The following is a 20,768-nucleotide window of genomic DNA, read 5'->3' as shown; positions in this document are numbered from 1 at the left end:
TGACGGGGATTAACTCCAACCCATACAATCTACAATCTCTTCCCGAGTAGAGAAGAAAAAGTAGTTTTATTTTATTCTATGAATGGCTAAAGTTAAACAGCTATAGAGAAGTAATCTATCTCGAATTCCAATTTTATTTTTCATACTCCGAAATTATTATTGAAATTTAGTTTCGATTCACTAAATTAAATATGCATTGTTCAGTATTGAAACTTGGCAGAAACCAGGTCAGCCGCTACCTAATGGTTTTTCAAACGAATTTGAAAAATAGTACGGTTCGAGTCGAACTTTCTATAAAAACGAAACCCGAATATAAAACTTGAGGCGTTTGCAGGAACGCAAAATCTTTGTGCACAAATACATTTTCATTTTGAATATTAAAATTTCTTATTCATGGCAGTTCGAAAACATTCTGACTCGGTTTAAAATCTGGAAATTTTTCGAATAATCCCAGTTTTATTAAATAGAGGATATTCAAGTTTGGATGAAATAGCATTGAGATACGATATATTAAAATGTTTTGTAGATCTTTGCACATAAATGGATACAGCAGTATTAAGTCTAAATTATTTAGTTAATTAAATACAGAAACATTCAATCAATACATAATATAACCATTGATTGAAAGAATTGGGAAGATACGCAACCTAATAGGCAAATTCTTGACAATGCTGATTTGATTTTCCCTACGTCTCAAGTGTGCAGTGGAGACACCAATCGTTCTGCGGCCAATGCAAAACACTCATTTTCGGCTCTAATTCGGCTAACGAAGGCATATCGAGGATGGTGTAGAAGTGAAAGTGACAGTGTTGCCATATTAAAATGTGTAATATCTGTAATACGTTTGACGAAAATATCCTAGGATGAAAAATCCGCGTTTAGGTATTGAAAATTTATTCGTGTTAAACATAGAATAAATAACGAATACGACATGATCAAAAAGGTCATTTAGTTGGCTTCTAAATGACTATAATATTTTACATATTAATGTAATGAATTTACTATAATATTTTACATCTGAAATAACAGCGATCTTCATAATTAGAGAAAATAACAACGGACAAATTGGAATAAACAAGCAAACTTTTTCAATAAAACATTTATGCCAAACAACGGAAACATACAAAATTATTCTAAATATGCCTGCATCTCTCCCGCTATTCATTTTACCAGTTTTGCGTAATTTCATCCTTTTCTGTCCTTTGTCAAAACGAGTTACATCTAATTACGGTACGGTGACATTGTGATTCGGGTCGCGAACCATTAAATGATCCGTAAAACTACTACACTTAAAGCGTAAGGTATTTGAAATTCAAATTTCGAGCACCCAACCTACTTCTTAAATATATGTTATTAGCGAAAGGCTTTAGAATATTCTTGTGCACAAATGTGGAAATTTATTTAGGTGGATTTCAGTTTTTTGCGTTCGTTGTTGGCAGTAGTTAGTATCTAGATAAAAAGACTAGAGAGATTGTGCATATGTGATGTAATAAGCTTCATTCAGAACCTCGAAATTAGTGAAATAAATTAGTGGTTTCAATTATACTTCATACTTTAGAGTCTAAGATTATTCACAATGTCTAAAAAATACAATGAAAACTACTAGAATATCGGAGCGGAACAGCTTCAGGTAGTCAGAGTTATCCATAGAGAAATTTTAGTAATTGGCTTATAAAACAAACTGCGGATGATAATGAAAGGCCAAATTAATGGTTTGGTTGTACAGCTGGTTCCAAAAAAAAATGAATACGACTCTTTACACATTTTTTTTCGAATATTTGAGCAGTGTATATTTATATGTCAAGTATTTTGGCATGTTAAGGTTATTGTGACATTGAATAAAACAAATTTGCTTTTGACAAAGTGGCAAATAAACTTTTCAGAGTGTCCGTCAAAATATGAAAAGAAAATTCCCATTTATGTTGAAGGCAAAACGAACGAGACTCATGTAACTCGATTCATAAACATATTATCGTATACGTATCTGACGAATAACGTTATTCTATCCGTCTAAAAATACAATGAAAAGGAAGGTTCGCTTTTATAAAAAGATCTTTTGCGGTATTGTCAGCGAATACTGCTGATTTTATTTCTTTTCTCTGCATCCTCAACACAAACAGCTTTAGCGAGCTGAATTTTTAGTAAAACCATATTTATTTCTCCAAAACTATGTCAAAGAAGAACTCTGTAATGATATTAGGAAATATAAGAGTCTATTTATATTCTAACATCCCTACACCGTAATCCAACAAATAGTAAGTCTCTCCTACTCAATTTAGTTTCATTTTATATTATTATTTGTAACATAATAGAGATAGTCCCAGATATCACCGATGTGTGTTACGGCGTGTTGTTCGTGTGCGAGATAAATAGTCTTGATAAATTATAAAAACATCTATCTAAAATCTTAAACGGTTTTTGTGTGTGTGAATTTTGTAAACAATAACTCCCAGTTATGACGCCATAAAAATCAAAATCGTAAGAAATAAATCTCAATCTAAAAAGAAACAACATATTTCCCTCTTGCCAATTGATACCAGAAAATATAGAAACCACAAAGGTATTGTATTGACAATGACAAACATTTTAAAATATTAGAAATATATTTCCCCCAGAAGAAAACCGCCCAATTTATCTTTAAGTCCTATAACAAAAAAAAAAATATTCGCAAGTGAGAGACTGTCAAGCACAAAAGACCCAAATCCTTCAAATTTATCGAGAGGCAAAGTTTTAGCCTGACCTTTTTGTTGTGGCGTGTTTTCTATTTGTACGCCCTTGGAAGGGTCCGGCCTATCTTGAACAAATATAAGAACCGGTAATGAAGACCGTCTGTTTTCCTTCGGAGCAGTTTTGTTTGAGGAAAACTAGGAAAGGTAAACAAATTAAACCTGGCAGTTGCTAAAAGACGTTTGTGTTTGTTTGGGGAACGTCTGGGATAAATATTCCATGGGAATTTAATCCCCATGGAATATTTTTTTATGGTTTTTATACAGGGTTCGGTATAAGTGCGTCGGGTATCTGTAGCTCCTAAAATAATAAACTTGGGAATTTTGTTTAAGTGCATGCCTAAAGTAGTATCTTGTACACTTGGCACTAAAAGAGGTTCTAAAAAGAACAATGTTTGACTGAAAGGTTTGCTAATAAAGCTTAAAGTATCACAACACTGTATATACAAGGTGGCGCACCTCATCCGCCTCGGTTGATTATACGAAAACGGAAAGATCTAGAAACAACTTCGTTATTTCAAATACAACACTATGTATTTTTTTAAACAAGTCGAAGCAGATTTAAACGCTCTTTCAAACTATATTAAGGTTTTCTATACCTATCTGGCTCAGATTTTGAATAAAAAGCTATTTTTCAATAAAATAGTAATCAATATGGCTGGTGTCACCATGGCAATTTGCTAGTGACAGTTAGTAGCTATTTTCAATATCGACATTAATTTATAGACTTTATTTAAATTTATAACAGGTTATTTTTATTTAATTTACCTACAATAAGGTTAATAAGTAAGTATTTCTTATTTTATCAAGAAAAATGAAGCAGTTTCTGCTGGCGGACGGAATGGATATGTTATACTAGTGATTTTATTTAGTGAAGATAATTGCTTGTTAGTTTGAGCATAAGCCTGAAGGGTTTATGCTCAAAGATATCCAAATAGGAATTTTTTGACAGGCGTTCCTTTGAAAACTACTTTTCCTATTTCGCAGAGCTGATAGTGTGGTATATGTATAAAAAAAACTGTTAGGCAGAAACCTGTCGTTGGAAGTGAAGAAAATGAATTTGCCTTAATTGGTTTGTTTATAGAAAATCCAATATATCTACAAGTCATCGTAATATAAATCAAAAAACTACTTCTTTACTTTTCTTAATAAAATAATAAATATTTACTTATTAAACGATTGTAGGTAAATTAAATAAAAGTAAACTCTTATAAATATAAATAATACTAACTGTCACTAGCAAATTGCCATGGCGACACCAGCCATTTTATTGAAAAATCGCTTTTTATTCAAAATCTGAGCCAGATAGGTATAGGAAACCCTAATATAGTTTGAAAGAGCATTTAAATCTGCTTCGACTTTTTCAAAAAAATACATAGTGTTGTATTGGAAAATGTAAAATAAATATTTAAAATAGACCAGCAATTTTTGATACCCCTGTATAAATTTAAGGAAGAAATAATTTTTTTTAGTAAATTTTATTTCTCTGGCTTCAAAGTCAGCACAAGAATTAACTTTGGAAAGTAGTGTACAGGGTGTTGACAAACTTTTTTATTATAGCATGAATATTTAAATATCTTTAAATATCTCAAAAAGCAAAGCATTTAAGCATATTAAACCCTTATAACAAATGCTTTATTTTATGCCCAAGAATCCAAAAATGAAACAAAATACCGGGTGTTTCATAAGAAAAATAATAACTTTGGTATGGATCTTAGTTCTGACACACCCTGTACATTTGGAAATAATTTTAAATTATGCACATTGTCTCCCTACATATACCCATAAAAATTTTGTTTCTACATCTTTCCGTTTTCGTATAATCAACCGAGGCGAATGAGGTGCGCCACCCTGTATAAACTAAAAACTCGTAATACAAAACTAAAGTGTCAAAACGAATGACAATCTAGGAAATAAATAAATAATTGCGGCAACTTGACACTTTTTACAGCAGAGCTACCACCTGAATTACCAGCGGGAAATTTAAATTCCAGTTTGTTAGCCCGGCGCGGAATATGTCCATGGTTGGCAACAATGAATTTAAAATTCGCGCCCTCGATTACGCAACTAAAAGTTTGATTGATATCAAATATATATAAACAGATGCATATTTCTAGTATTTTTTAATCAAATATTTGGTTTTACTCACCATATAGGGTAGAGCACTAATGTCCAGTGTGTTAGTACAAGATCCTTCACACATTTGGTTCTCGTATAGGCATTCGTCAATTCCAACCTGAAAAAAAATTGAACTATTATTACAACGAAAAATATATAAATTTAAATTTTCATTAATAGACAAATATTTATTATACTAAGAAAAAACTAAGTTTAAAATTATCATTCCATCTCATACCCTATATTCCATTTAAATATTTGTGACAGATGGAGACTATAATTTTTAATAGAAAATGAGGCTAAAGAGTCAAATAATTTAGCTACAAATTTCTGAAAAAATTTCACTAAAACAAAATAATAACATTAAAATAAAAAAATTATAAGGTGTCCAATCTTCCTGCCGGTCAGTATATTTATCTTAATCTAAACTATTTACCAAAACAAAAATAAAAAATAGTATATTGTTTTACTCCGAATAACATGCTCTTATTTTTTTCAAACGCCACAAATAATTCTTTAGACAATTTCAAACGTTACAAATAATATAAAAAGATTTAAAAGTTATACCTTGTAAGTAATTATATATTTAGAAACTATGATGCTCCCTGAATTTGACACTTTATGTCAGTTTAATAATATATTTTCGTACTTTTATGCTTAGGCATCTTCTTTTTTTGTTTATGTTTAGGCGTAAAAGTGCTTTACTTTTATGCTTAGGCGTTAATAGATATTTACGATACAAGTCGCGTGTATTGTACAATATTTTATCTACGCCTAACTATAAAAACACACAAGGAATTTTAAAAATTATTATACTTAACTATATACCTATCCTAAAAATCAATTACCTTAATACCTTTGTTCAAATAACACCATGCATGGCAATGTCAATATGGCAGTAAATAATATTGACGTCACTAGTTTAAAAAATGAGCGATTCGGAAAGTATTTCCTCTCACATTGAAGAAGAGGCATTCAAAGCCATTTCTGGATTGCTTCCAGCACGATTGAAACAGTATGAAACATGGTGCACCGAAAAAAAAGTACACAACTATGGAAATGAAAACTCATAAACTCATAACATATTTTTCCAATTTAGTGTTTTAAAATAAATGTTTTACAAAATGTTTTTTTGTCTTTGGTAGTCATCTAAACAAGGAGTGCGGTAATGAAAATGCGTGAGTTAAGAAGCTCTTAACTCACTCAAAATGCGTGAGTTAAGAGCTTCTTAACTCACTGACGTAGATAAAATGACTTTTTATATTGTCAACAACGTCGCAACGTTTGAAATAAAATATATTTATAACCTATAATAACCTATAATTTGGTCTTCCTATTTTTTATTACATTGAGAATAATAAGAATAAAATATTTTATTTTGAAAATTTCCATGCATATTTTTTACTTTATTTGAATTTAGGTCACTTTATAAATGTAATATATTATAACAAATTGTCAATTTTTAAACCGAAATAAAAATACAGAGAGAGTAACACATTTATTAAATGTTAAAGTTCGCCGTTCAATATATTTTTGTATTTTGGGACGTTGATAAATTAAAAATAATTGTTCAGGTGCCGTAAACATGTCAATGTTATTGGCAAAAAAACTAAAACAGATGGGCATTGGAAAGTTTTTAATTTAAATTTTATTTGAACGTTTTGCTTGGGCCTTTGTTGTTGTAACCGGTCACGTGTCATGATGAATACCTTTATGTTACGGCATCGGATTTTTTAATATAGGTACAGTAGTTTTTTGAAAAGGGTTTTTGGTAATAAAGTATTTAGCTAAAAATAATGAAACTTTTGAGTTGTTTTTTTAGTAATTTCACAGATTTTTGTTGATCAGTTCTGTTGAACAGCCCAAAAATTAATTAAAAGGTCACTTAATTACTAAATTTTTTCCATTTAAAATTTTTCGATTGCGTGTTTCTATACAAAATTAATTGGTTATACAGGGTAAAATAAAATCGTATAATATATATTTCAATCTCAGTTTGCACAAGAACATTAACCAGGGGAATATTCATGATATGATACACAGCTTACTCGTGTCAGTCGATTCTAGAAACACTCCTATGAGTATCTTTTGGATTTTTTTTTAATTTTCAGTTAAAAACTTATATAAAATTTACAGGGACAAAATTACAAAAAAAATCCACTAGTTTTCAAAATTTTAACAATTTTTTTTTAAATTTTCAAAATAGTAACTCGGCGACTTTTGACGTAGTCTGTTCAGCCAAAAAATAATTATAAATTGTTTGACAGCACAAACAAATTATAATTTTGACATTGATCGATGTCCGTCAATAAAATTATAACTCCAAATCAAATGTGCAGTAATTTACGAAATGCCGTAATGACGTCACCAATCTGTTTCATCTGACCGTCAATTGAATGAGAGAGTTCGACAATATAAGATGGCTGAAGAAACAATATTTGAAAAAAACAGTGTAGAGAAATTATATTTCTTTTATCGATATCTACCAGCCCGGAGAATATGTGCACTTATTTAAGACTCGCCCTGTAAGAAAATCCCCATTTAATTTTTTTTTCATAGCAACTGTTAAAATTGCCTTATATCTATCAAAAATAGTACTTTAACCGCAAGGGTAGATTAAATGACACTTTAACAGCGAGGATAGGTTAAAAACTTTATTTCTTCTCGCACGTTTTTTAATTTCTTCCATTTTTGAAAATTTTTGTATTCCTTTTCATAAGTTATTCGGGATTTAAATGGAAGTAGTTTGGATATGGCGTTTGTCGCTTCAACCTGAATATCTGTTGGTAATTTACTTATTTCGTTTTGAGCCATTTCTGACTCCAATTAAATCAGCAATCGACACGAAAGAGAATTAAAAAATATTGACTCAAAACTGACAACTAAAGAGACAGCTTTATTTATCTGTTAAATTACATAGAAACCAACGCCAACACAGCACAATATTTTTTATATTCGTAATAAATTCCTTGAAATATTAATTTCTGAATATTTTTTAAAACGTAACTTGCTATGGAAAAGAATATTGTTTTATACACGACGATAAAATTGTATTATGGTCTCCCGAAATTAATTCATTCGCGATTTCATCGCTCGTGAATTAATCTTTTCGGTGGACGATAAAATACCATTTTATCGTCTTGTATAAAAAATATCTATTAAATTAAATAAATAGCACCTCAAAAGGTATTAATTAAAAATAATCTGCTCAAATGATTTGCATAATTTTCTAAAGTAAAATAAATACACAAAATGTTTTTTATAGCTGCAATAGGGGTTAGTAGCCTCATTCTGAAACCGTCCAACATTCCAAACCATAAACTTGTTTTCTCTACTTTATAGCATTTTTGTTTCCCGTCCAGTAAAAAAATACATAAACAGATTTACAGCGTTTCTTCTTCCGTCCTATATTCCTGTTTACAAACATCGAAAATTTTGTTAGGAATTTATGGCGTCTTTTTTTCTTTGCCCCGGTACAAGGTAACGATGTCATTTATTACATTTGCTAATTTTTAGTAAGATGGACGGCTAAAAATCATAGCTTTTCTGGCCTATTATACACACAAAAACCTCAGTTAGATCATTGAATTATAGTTATAAAAATACTTTTGTATCTTAAGAGTGTGGGTATTGTTTATAAATTATTCGTTCGGATATCATGGACGGCCATCATTTACCATTCAAACATAGATAGATGAAACAAGCTTAGATTGGAAAGTGTTCATAGGGACAATGTAAATATTATTTGGCGCTATTCTTGCAACGGTTGCGATCACAAGCTTTTGATAATTTCGGGGTGGTTCGGCTTTTTCCGGAATTATATCGCAAAATATTATTTATTCAAATGTATTATTATTTTCGTTAAATTTTATAAACAAAATACAGTGTGTTGTGAAAAAAATGATTTTTCGCTTACATTTTGAGAACAGCTGGATCTTTTCTGGGTCTTCATTCTTGTAAATTTAATCTAATACCTATGTTGCCATATTATCAAGAAATTATGTCTTTTAATTAAAAACTAAAAAAAAATCAAATATTTTTTTTTCAAAAAATTCCAAATTTTAATTTTTTTTTCCGCAAAAAAACTTCATAGGCGTATGTTTCTGAGGTCGAAATATAGTACAACCCCTAAAATATTTGCACTTATTTAAGACGTAACCCTTTATATTCCTAGTTTTTATGAAATTTTAAGTTTTTTTGAAGGTTACGATCTTCACGGAGCTAAATGGTTTTTTTTTCATAAATATGAAATACGGAATTAATAAAAAGCAGCAAAAGACAAATTTCATGAAAAATGTCAATATTAATAGGCTCTATTGAGGCAAAAATACGAAATATTTAACATCATTTCTGCACCATATATATAAACATGTCGTTTCAAAGATCAGAAACCAAAATTTATTCAAAAAAAAGGGAAAAAGTTGGATTATCAGTACTCAACAGAAACTTCGTCGATATTTTCACCTCACGAGGGTGTCGGGCCCGAACTTGTCTGAAAAAAGGTCGTCGGATAACCGAAGAATATTTTATTTTCTAATGGGATCGCATTCCTCAAAAACTTATCTTCCACGGGGAAAATTATTTATTCGTGATGGATATTCCCCTTCACTTTTTTCGTTGGAGTAATACTTTTCCTTCAGCAAAGTGAGTTTTGTTAATCGTCGTTCGCTTTTATAAAGTATATCGCTTTAATCTAAATAGTATCGCTTTAATCTAAATAATATCTGTGTTATAAGATTTGTAATATACAGTGTGTTTCTGCAGACGATGATAGAAAAAATGCAGATGACGTCCCATACCAATCTATTTATTTTACTAAAAAAGGTTTCTAATATTTTTAAAGTTAACTATGGATGGGTTTAAATATAAATCCGTCATACGTCGTCTCTTGTTGTTTTTCACCAGTTTTATTGATTTATTTCCAAAATGACAGATCATATTTCAATTTTATTGGTTTGACGGAACGATGAACGCCGATGCGTATAAACTCGCCTTTAGATTTTTGAGGCTTGTCAAAGTCTTGCCAAATTATAGGTTATAATTTTGTGTCAATTTATGTGAAATACCCTGCCTTTTGGAAGATGCGCATTTTGATTCGTGTTATTACGTGTGTTTTGTGCCTTTTCAAGCCAAGTGGAGGAAAAATCGAGGGAAAATTAACTGTAGACCCAGAGCACAGTTTATAGTTAATACTCGGTGTCCAGGCAGAAAGTCTTCTACACCAATAAAGTTACCATCAATAAAGTTTGTATACCATCTCGTCATAGATAAGTGCATCTAGTATATAGTACAAGGATCGTACTAAACATAGGTATACTAACAACTGGAGTAGCCATAAAATAACGACATCACACGATAGGTAAATAATGGATTTTAGTACGCAGAAAAATAATGTCAAAAGGTATACTGGTTAAAAAAAATTAAGATTAAAGTTAATTAATCAACCTTTAAGGTATAAAATTCGGTAAGTGTTATTAATAAAAAAGTTTGTTTTATTTATGTTGTTTGATTTATTGTTGTGGAATATTACAAATTTGTATTTGTAATATTTTTTTGAAGTTATCACTTGTCACTCAAATTTTAAATATATTAATTTCCTGCTATGCGTTCAAATTGTTATTATTGTTAATTAACTAACAATAATAATTAGAAATATCATAAATATTCTATAACTAAATAAAAGGTTTACAACTACTTACCATCGTAATATTGATACCAACAGCCCGTTCGATTTCTTCTCTGTGCATTAGTACCATTCCATTAAGCCTGACAGGTTTGTAGTACGGGGAACCACCGTGGGCAGAAAATCTGACGTCTGTTACAGGGGGATGTTTCCTCCTTAATTGTACGCTGAAGACATCAACATTCTCTCTATCGATGTTCAACAAATCGGCGATCTTGTCTCTGAACTTTTCGGCCATACTTTTTGGTAAATCCTAGAAGAAAAAAGAATGGTCTATCATACAGATGTTATTGTTGTTTTAATCACATTATTGTGTTAATGCACCTTTGAGAAAAATGCACAATATTTTCTTACAATACAAAATAAAGTAAAGTTGTCTTAAAGGTTTGTAATTACCTTTAAAAAGGTTTTTTTTCAAAAAGAAAATTAAAATAATGTAGTATTTATGAATCAACACAGAAGTTGGGAAATATATTAGTTAAATACATCTAGATTTGAAGTTATTTTAAAATAATAAAGAAGTGTTATTTAAAATAAAACAGGGAGCAATATTAACGCTTAAAAACTCCAAATTAGTTTTTCTTATACTTTCCTAAAGGGATAGAATCTAACATAACATAGATTAAGATATTCTTACGTGTAATTTGTAGTCCCATACTCTGATGAACTGTTCGTCTGTTATGCCGGCAATCTGACAGATCCTGAATTAACCACTGCCTCATGAGGTATTTCTTTTACTGTCACAGTGACATTGGCTGGTACATCAGTTTGAGTATGTTTTCTATCATAGACCTGAAAAAAGAAAGTTGATCTATAGTAATTTAGTGACTTCATCATTTAATGTTGAATAAGTAGGATTATATGCCACACGTTTTTTTTAATTTAATAAGCCTTCAATAACACAATAAATATGCAACATTGTATTTTTAATCAAATTTCATTTATAAATTTAAGATTGTTTTGTTCCAAGAGTCCAAAAACTCTTGCATTAAATTATGAAAAAAACTATTGAAACATTTATCTTTTAGCAAAATAACAATACCTGTTTGTGAATCCGCCATGTCTGTTTTTTAATTACTGATTTAAATCTTATAATGAATTTCGAAAAACATCGTCAAGTAGTGTGACAGTCCTATTAAAACATTCAGTTAGAACACGTGGACGCATTCATGGACGATGATAACCAAAGGCCAAATGACATTCCTCGCAAATTTTGAAGTATAATTAGTGGAAAAGTTATAAGTTTGGTAACTTTTTCCACTAAATGACAATTCCTACTACTAATTTTGACGTTCTGAATGCTTACATTCAAATTAGAGGAACAAACTTCTACGCTAATTGAAACCACTAATTTATTCCACTAATTTAGAGGTTCTGAATCAAGCTTTAAACTAAAATAAACCCTTTATTTTTAGCCTTCAACATTAAAAGTACCTCATTATAACTAACGGTTTAATACAAAAACGGAAAAATGTATCTTTTCCAAAACCAAACAATTTCCATTTGAAAATAACAATTTAATTTTAACATACAGTCCTTCTCTAAACAACCCTCCCAACCTCAAAACACGATTTATTATCTTTGCCATTTTAAAAACGCCAACTCGCTACGCTCTCATCTCTTCCGCTATTTTCCTTTCGCTCACCTTAAATTTCAAATGGTAGACGCCGTCCCTGGTGCCCTGTCGCATCGATATCATGCCCGTGTCCTCGTTCAGCTTGAAGCGGATGTGTTCCGCGCTCTCCCAGTAGAATTTCTTGTCGGGCAGGTCCCAGTCGTCCAGATCGTAGACGTACACGCGACCGATTTCCGTTTCCGGTGCCTGGCCTGAAACAACAAACGAATGTGTGTTATTTTTGATGGAACTCCACACGAAATTTTTACAGAAAATGTCTTAGAAAAATGTTTACTGTTTAAAGATAACTTTATTTTTTATGTCCTTATATAGGGACATGATTTTAAGTGTCTCACTCAATTTACAATCTTCTTGTTTTCTATTTCAAGATAGTAAAAGGAATTCTTAATGTAATTTTTAACAGGGATGCCGATTTTCTATCTATTTTTTTAAAGTTTCATTCAAAACCTCCCAATTAGTAAAATAAATTAGTGGTTCCAAACACTTTTTACTTTTTAGTTTACGATCATTCACAATGTCTAAAAAACACAATTAAAATTAATAAAATATCCTAGCAACACCTTGCGGTAGTCTGTTGTATCCATAGAGAAAACATAATATTTAGCTTACAGTTGAGGGTTGGAACCTTTGGTGTTACACAGCAAAATAAAATAAAACACTAAATCACCACAATACACCAAAACACTTTTACTTTTACACTGGACGCGCGTTTCCCTAACCATGTTAGCATCATCAGCAGATGATTATAAACTAAAATACAATCTACAATTGGAGCGTTTATATACTCGCTCAGTGGGTACAGAGTGGAACTTGAAGGAATTGGACCGTTGTCTCTGTTCATACTATCTTTACATTTATTAATTCTTATGCTTTCATATGCATCTAATTGCCTGTAATTTGAGACTTGTTTAAGTAATTTTAAGTTATTAAGATCTATACAATGTTCTTTATCAACAATATGTTCGGCAATGCAAGATTTATCAGGTCTACCATATCTTATCTGAGCTAAATGTTCTTTAAATCTAGTTAATATTGATCTTCTAGTTTGCCCAACATATTTCCGATTACAATCTTTACAAGAAATTTCATAGTAGATGATTTTCAGTAGAGGTGTTTTATCCTTTGGATTACCTAATAATTGTTGTAATTTATTATTAGCACTATACACAAGTTTATAATTGACATTCTTAAAAATTCCTTTTAGACTACGGGATAACTGTCTATCAAACGGTATTGAAAAATATTTTGACGTATCTTTCTCCACTTGAAAAGTCGAATTTTCAGAAATCATTAATCTATACCTATATTACTTGTTTTGCTTTTTATTTTGTTTTGTTATTTTGTAATATTTAGCTTATGAAACAATAAACTTTTCATTTCTAACCAAAATTTTTCTTGACGGGTGATAATCAAAGGCCAAAATGACATTCCTCGCAAATTTTGATGTATAATTAGTGGAAAAGTCAAAAGTTTGTTAACTTTTTCCACTAATTGAAAATGACTACTACGAATTATGACGTTCTGAATGCCTACATTAAAATTAGGTGAACAAACTTCTACGACTAATTGAAACTACTAATTTATTCCACTGATTTCGAGGTTCTGAATGAACCTTAAACGTCAATTTTAACAGATACGACGCCATTTTTAATACGGCAATTAGATTACATTAAAATATCTTTTTATGATCTTTAAATAGGAAATAGGTAAATTGTAAATTGAGTAAGATAAAGACTGTTCAGGCATCGTTCACCGTTACGTCATCATTATTTGTCAAATATGAGTTTTAGGGTGTGTCTGAGATCAGTTCATATTGTTTAGAAAATTTTAAGTACGTTTCTATATTATTGAGTGAACGAGTTCCGTTTTTTTCGGCATTTATTATTTTTTTCTTGAACTCTTCATCAGTTATTATGATCCCTTTAATTCTAATTCTTTGGATTGTTGAAATTTTATCTTTCATCTGGTTGACAAGTGATTGAGAGAGTTCGACAATACATGACGTGACGTTGCATGATGGCTGAACATTCCATACTTAAAATGAAGTCATATATATATACATTTCGTTATTGTGAACATCAAAGGAAAGTGACTCGTAATCTAATAAATTATGTAACCTTTTGATATGTATCAAATCAATAATAAATTATACGCTAAAAATAAAGTACACAATTCCGTAACGTAATACCGTATGATCGAAAAAAAAAACGGCCTCAGCGATGGCTATGAAATGAAGATCGCTGTCATTTTATATGTAAATTTATATAGGAAATGTCATTGATTGTCATTTCCCAGTAAACTGGACGCCGTTTTTTTCGATCGTATGGTATAAAATACATTATAAAATATAGAATGTCCAAATATTCCATGACCGCAGAATTACAACATTTTAAACAACAAAATGTTATCGACGCCGATTATCCTTGTGATGGCCAGTCATTGTCACGCCATGCCTGCACCCCGTGTCCGCTGATGTTTGCGAGTAGCGGAGTCGTAGGCTTTGGAAACAGTTGAATGTCAGGGGTTGTTGATTTGAGGCGAGAGAAAACATTGATTGCTTGTCAAAAGAGTCAGAACTATATTTAAATATCAATTTCTGTTAAATATATTAATCTCCCGATTACAAAACTCATCTTTTAATTATAGTTTATGGGCGATTTTCCGATTTTAATAAGATATTTAGGGTGTCTATGTTTTGTTAAGCGATGTAACATTTCACTTTAATAAAAAATGAGAGGGTACATGAAAGATAAAAACTACTACTTTCACTTCTACATGAATTCTAGCAGAAATATTTTGTAACCTCACCGACGACTGATTTATTTTCGTAAAAAGGTCCCTCATGGATTTACCACATTGGTTTTTCAGATAAAATGTTTCTTTTCTGAATCTGACCTATACAAAATATTTCTTGCCACGTTAGGTGTTAAAATCTAATAGGCGAACAGTTAGCGAACATCTGGAGTGTAATGTCAGTGTCACAAATGACTTTTGACAATGGGTTCATAAATTTTAAATTAATTAACGTTTCGGTTTATTCCATTTATTTATTCAAATGCGTGGTTTACTTTTACATACCTTGGTAATTGTAGACGAAAATATTCTTGGCACCAGGCTGCATCTTGTTGTCATTTACATCACCGACGACTACAGTAAGAGTACTAGTACCAGTCATAGCTGGGTTTCCATGATCCTTAATTACGATAGGAATGTGGAATTCTTTCTGTTGTTCCCTGTCAAATGATCTCAGTGATGTCACGATAGCCATGCCGTCTCCATTAGCGCCCTCTGAAATAAACAAATTCATTGTATAAAATATTGGAAGAACATAAATAGAAAAAAAAACATGAAAAAAAAAACAAATACTTTGGTCCTTTGAACTAGAAAAATCGTTACTGAAACAAATTGTTTCAGTAGACATCTTTACATGAAAAACATAATATCTTTTAATTCTTAAATATATTTGACAATTTTTTCAGTTTACGGTTATGAGAATAAAGTTGTGAATACCATGTTTTAAGTTTACAGAAATAAATCGGTCATAGAGATATAAACATAAAAACTTACTTTGGTCTTGTTCTACTTTGAAACTGGCTCTAACTAGGTCACTGGCGCTGGGATCTAGTCTGAACTGGAATGGTGGGCCATTACTCTTCGATCTGTCATCGTCGTCAGTTGCCAGAATTTCAACCACCTTAAAAAAAGGAAACGATATACTCGTAACGCTTTTTGTGTCATCGTTTTCATATAATCACACGGTATTTCACGCCTATATATTCCTTTTTATTATATTATCTCTAAAAGAGTGCATAACTTCATACTTTGTTCGCAAGCAAGCTTTTCATTTTAACCTAACATTTTCTTCCTCTTATAAGTTTAAAACTAAAAACAGACTTTTTAGTTGACACACTTTTCAGTAAGTTTTATCTAAAGAGGATCATTATCTTCAAAGATATTTTGAGTAAAATAAAAAAGCTTTTTAAAATTCGTTAAAATAAATTTTAAAATAAGATTTAATTTGTTTGAGGTACACTAACTTACACAAAAAGGATTTCTTAAAATCCTTCTTATTCTTCGTTATGCGTTTGAGTACATTAAATTTAGAGTATAGTTCAACGAAACTCACTTAACTTACAATTAGTTTTTTATATCGCGAACAAGGCTTAAAAACAAAAGTAAATGACAAAGAAGATATCCCTTGCAAAATCTAAAAACAAACAAGTATACAAACTCCTATATCCTTTCGGCTCAACATATTTTATTAAATTAAATTTACTACTGTATACATACATAAAGATACGGTTCATACCAAATAAACTTTTAGTCACATGATTAAGCTTGACCGGCACAGCGTTGTCCACTTTTATATATTCTTGAACCAAAATACTTTAGGAAAAAAAATAAGTCAATTATAAATATATAAAGAGTTAGTATTTACATCAACAAAACTGACCTCCTTAACAGCACCTAAGGGACATAAAGGGCCATAACTACCGTTTTCCCGTCAAAATATTCTAATAAGGTTGCAATGAGTTATTTGCAACGGCTATTAAGCTATCTTGTACACTTTGCACTAAAAGAGGTTCCGAAAAGAACAATGTTCGACTGCAAGGTCTGCTAGTAAAAATGTATTTTTTAAAGTATTGTAAAATTAAGTAAAAGTACTGTTTAAAGTTTACTTTAAAATTTTAAAGTAAAATTAAAGTATTACAACACAATTCATTTAAACCAAAAACTCGTAATAGAAAACTAAAGTGCCTGACAATGTCAGGAAATAAATAAATAAATGTGGCAACTTGACATTTTTTGCAGAGCTACCACCTGAATCCCTAGCGGGAAACATAAATTCCAGTTAGTTAGCCGGGCGCCGGATATGTCCATGGTTGGCAACAATGAATTTAAAAATCGCACCATCAATTACGTAACTAAATATTTAATTGGTATCGCTTATATAATGATAGCCTTTCATTTTGACTTACCTTTTTGGGTGCTACATGTTCAGTGATGACCGGCCTGTAGTCCTTCAAAAATGTCGGAGCGTTATCGTTGATGTCTTGAACAATAACTGTCAAAGTGGCTGTAGCCGTTTTGGGTGGTACGCCATCATCAATGGCCAGTATTTTCACCTGATGACGTGGAGTGTCCTCTCTGTCCAGTGACCTCTGTATACTGACCGTTCCTTCTTGGTTTATGGAGAATTGGCGTTTTCTGTCTGAACTACGATCCACTAGATATGACACCTGTAATAAAAGAAAAACATATATAACCTATTCTAAGCTCGGCAAGGTTTGGGTTTTAGTCGAGATTTCCGTATGTAGGAAGAGTAAAATGCATTTATAATGTACTGAACAAAGAGAGAAGAATAAAAACGTTGCCAAACGTATAAAATTAACAGAGAAACTGCACACATTGCTAAGAGACTAATTTAAATTTAAATCCAGTACCTGCCCATACTTTCTAATTCTAGGGAAGGGTGGTTTGGCGTCTCATTATACATTATTTGTTTATTTATTAACGAATTGTTGTAATTCTCCTTATAGCTTGATAGCTTGTGAATTATTAAATGCAAGTTAGAAATTAAACAACGACTGCCAAATGTTTGCAAATTTTGGTAAAAATAAGTGGAATTGAGTTGGTGCTAGACAGTGGCCAGGGCTATCAGAACTGTGAATTCAAAAATCGATATCTCGAAATCCATTAGAAATCATTGATTGTGTTTTTTTTAATCTTAACGTTTCTGCTATATTTTCATCGCAGACATGTGAAAATCTTTACAAACAAAAAAGTTACACGATTACTGAAAATTTCCATGCACTAAAAGTCGATGGACGCGTTTTTTAATTTTTTTAAAAGAAAAAAAAAGAAACTTATCAAATTTTTCTCATTTAAACATCTTGACTAAGATCCGAAATTTAAAATAAAAAAAATAAAGTTTCAATATCTAAAGTGGTTCTTAAGTTATCGCGTGTTATGTGTTAAAAAGTTGAGTTTTCAAATTACCGCGATTATTGACGTTTTGTCAATATATATAAATACTATAATATACATAATAATGGCTACCATAAAAATATTCTTTTAACTCGATTTCAGATGCCCAGAAACATATATTATGATTTTATTTAGTCATCTTTCCGAAAAAATCTTTTAGAAATAAGCGCCTTTCGACCAGGGAAATGGGCAACTGTATCTCCGAAAAATGTGGCAACACTGCAATAGCAAACCGTTGCATTTCTCTCACTCTGACTTAATAAGATCCCTACGCGATTCACTTTCATACCGCTAAATACCGATCCAAGAGCAAAACTTGCCAGCGCGGTACAGAATTACTAGGCCATAAAATAATTTTTCTCTTTTCTAAAATTATAGACATATTATTAATCTGACCTTTTGTTATAATGAAAATGATGAAAATAGAAAAAAAACTATTAGATATACTGTCATCTATCACTTCGAACAAATCAGATTAAGCAGAAAGGTTATAAGTTGTTATCCAAACTTTCCTAATCACATTTATTGCTTTGTATTTTGATCGATCCCAAAAACTTTCCATCATGACGTAATTATACTTTTCGGTATGCGAACTGTGTGTGATGTAATTCCTAAGAATCGAGTTAAGAAGTCCATTTGGAATGTATCAAATAACGTGCCAAATAAGCAATATTCGAAAAGGGGAATTATACAGTTCTGTTATTTGATTAGTTCGTAATGTATACGTATTCACATTTCTACCGCTTCTGCCTCATAAAATTTATCGTTCGTACTATCAAGCAGTTGTGACATTTTATTTAAAATATGCAATTCGATTAACTACATCGAGACAACAGTGGCGTGCAGTGCTAGTCAGAACAGGGTAGGCAAAATTGGCATAATAATAAAATAGAAATAGCATAAGTAATTATTATAATTTTTTTCTCTTAGTTTTGCGATTTTTTTCAGATTTGGCATCGCTGTGCGGGATAGCGGCCGACTCATGTTCAAATTTGTGAAGCTCATTAAATTGAGAAATAAGACGCCATCAGGGCCTATACTGAAATGAGTCATAAGAGAGTATTAAAACTCTTATTTTAAATGACTTCAGAATTTGAATTACGCCAAACTTGCTATAAAATACTTTTCTCAAAGTTGAAAGGTCTATAGGATATAAAGTTATTTGTCTGTACTTTCTAAAACTCTTTTAATGGAAAAAGTTTATTTAACTGGGTATTCACTATTAAAATTATTTATGTTCGATGTAAAGTATATTGACGTTCATTTAAATTCGTGCAAAGTTTATTTTAGACACAAACAAACGATGTACGGGGTGAGGCAGAGTCGGAAAAAGTTTCAATCAAATTCCTTGTTTGATATTTCCACCATTTCCAATAGTAGCGTATTTTTTTTTCCAATAATATGTCTCTTTATTATTTTTCATATTATGAAAAATTATAAAGAGTGTGAGAAATATACGTTTACACTCTAGAATTGTAGTTATTTAAATGAATTGCTGTACCAGGTGTTTCTCAAAAGTGGCTCACCACTATAATTTTTTATTTTTTCAGATAAAAAAAACGAGATTTGGTATGTGATATATGACATAAATTAGGATTGATACAGATTCTACTATTATTTTATTTGATAGAAAATGACACTGAATAGAACAACATATCAAATACTAACTTTTAATATTTTCGCTGAAAAAATCGAATTTTAAATTTCAATCTAGAGCACCATGGCTGTGTTAAAAACACTAATTATTAATCAAGGATCCTTAAAAATAGATTTGATCGTCTAAATTTTTTCGTGTGTTGTCCTGGCTGGCTAAAATATGCCCAAAACGTATTTTTAATCATATCTCAATTTTATCAAATGGAACAAGGGTGGCTCATTAGCATATTATGAAAAAGCATTTTTTACGAATAATTTGTACTACACACTTGGTACTTCAAGTCAAATTGTCGTTATGAACCATTTAGTACAGAGAACATAAGTTTCTTCAAATAGTTGAAAATATTGACGATTTTAAATTTCAATATTCTTATAATAGAACTTTTGTTTAAAGCTTGATTCGTCTTTTCAATGTTAAAAAATAATTTTTAAATGTAGTAAAGCTCGTCAGAAAATTCAGTATTTTTTGCAACAAAAAAGAGATTGAATGACAAATAATTGACAAACGAATCCGAAAAACCAGCTTTTTTGTATTGATTAATTTGATTACAATGGCAGATAGTTTGTAGAAACCGTGTATAACCAAGGTAAGTAATAGAATACAGCCTTCTTCTTGTTTTATGATTGCTCTACTAGGAGGCAATTGCCAGCTCAATTTCAGAGTGACCAAGATGTTGACTGGCTCTAAATCATATCAAGGCCACTATTCTTATCTGATTAAATGTATAGTTGGCAAATTTTAATATGACTAATATTTTAATAGTTTCTAATCAGAAAAGGATTTGAATTTTGTTTTAGAACGTATATTAATTTTGATACTGATATACGTCAATAGAACCATAACCTCAAAAGTCAAATGAGTTCTCAGAAACTTTGTACGAACTTACAAACTACCACAATGATGTCTGTTTCAAAATATGTTTCATTGCGGTTTCACTAAAAGTACATAAGATATCATGTG

At 30.8% G+C, this 20,768-nt stretch overlaps 1 pseudogene; it reads right to left on the bottom strand.

Annotated features, from left to right (window-relative positions):
* LOC115875427 overlaps window positions 1-20,768 on the bottom strand; it is a 63,146-nt pseudogene that overhangs the window by 37,647 nt on the left and 4,731 nt on the right.

This window comes from Sitophilus oryzae, unplaced genomic scaffold (assembly GCF_002938485.1).
Source record: "Sitophilus oryzae breed Bouriz unplaced genomic scaffold, Soryzae_2.0 scaffold_1385_pilon_pilon, whole genome shotgun sequence".
In the NCBI taxonomy this organism is placed as follows: Eukaryota; Metazoa; Arthropoda; class Insecta; order Coleoptera; family Curculionidae; genus Sitophilus; species Sitophilus oryzae.
This window is presented reverse-complemented; position numbering and strand designations above follow the sequence as displayed.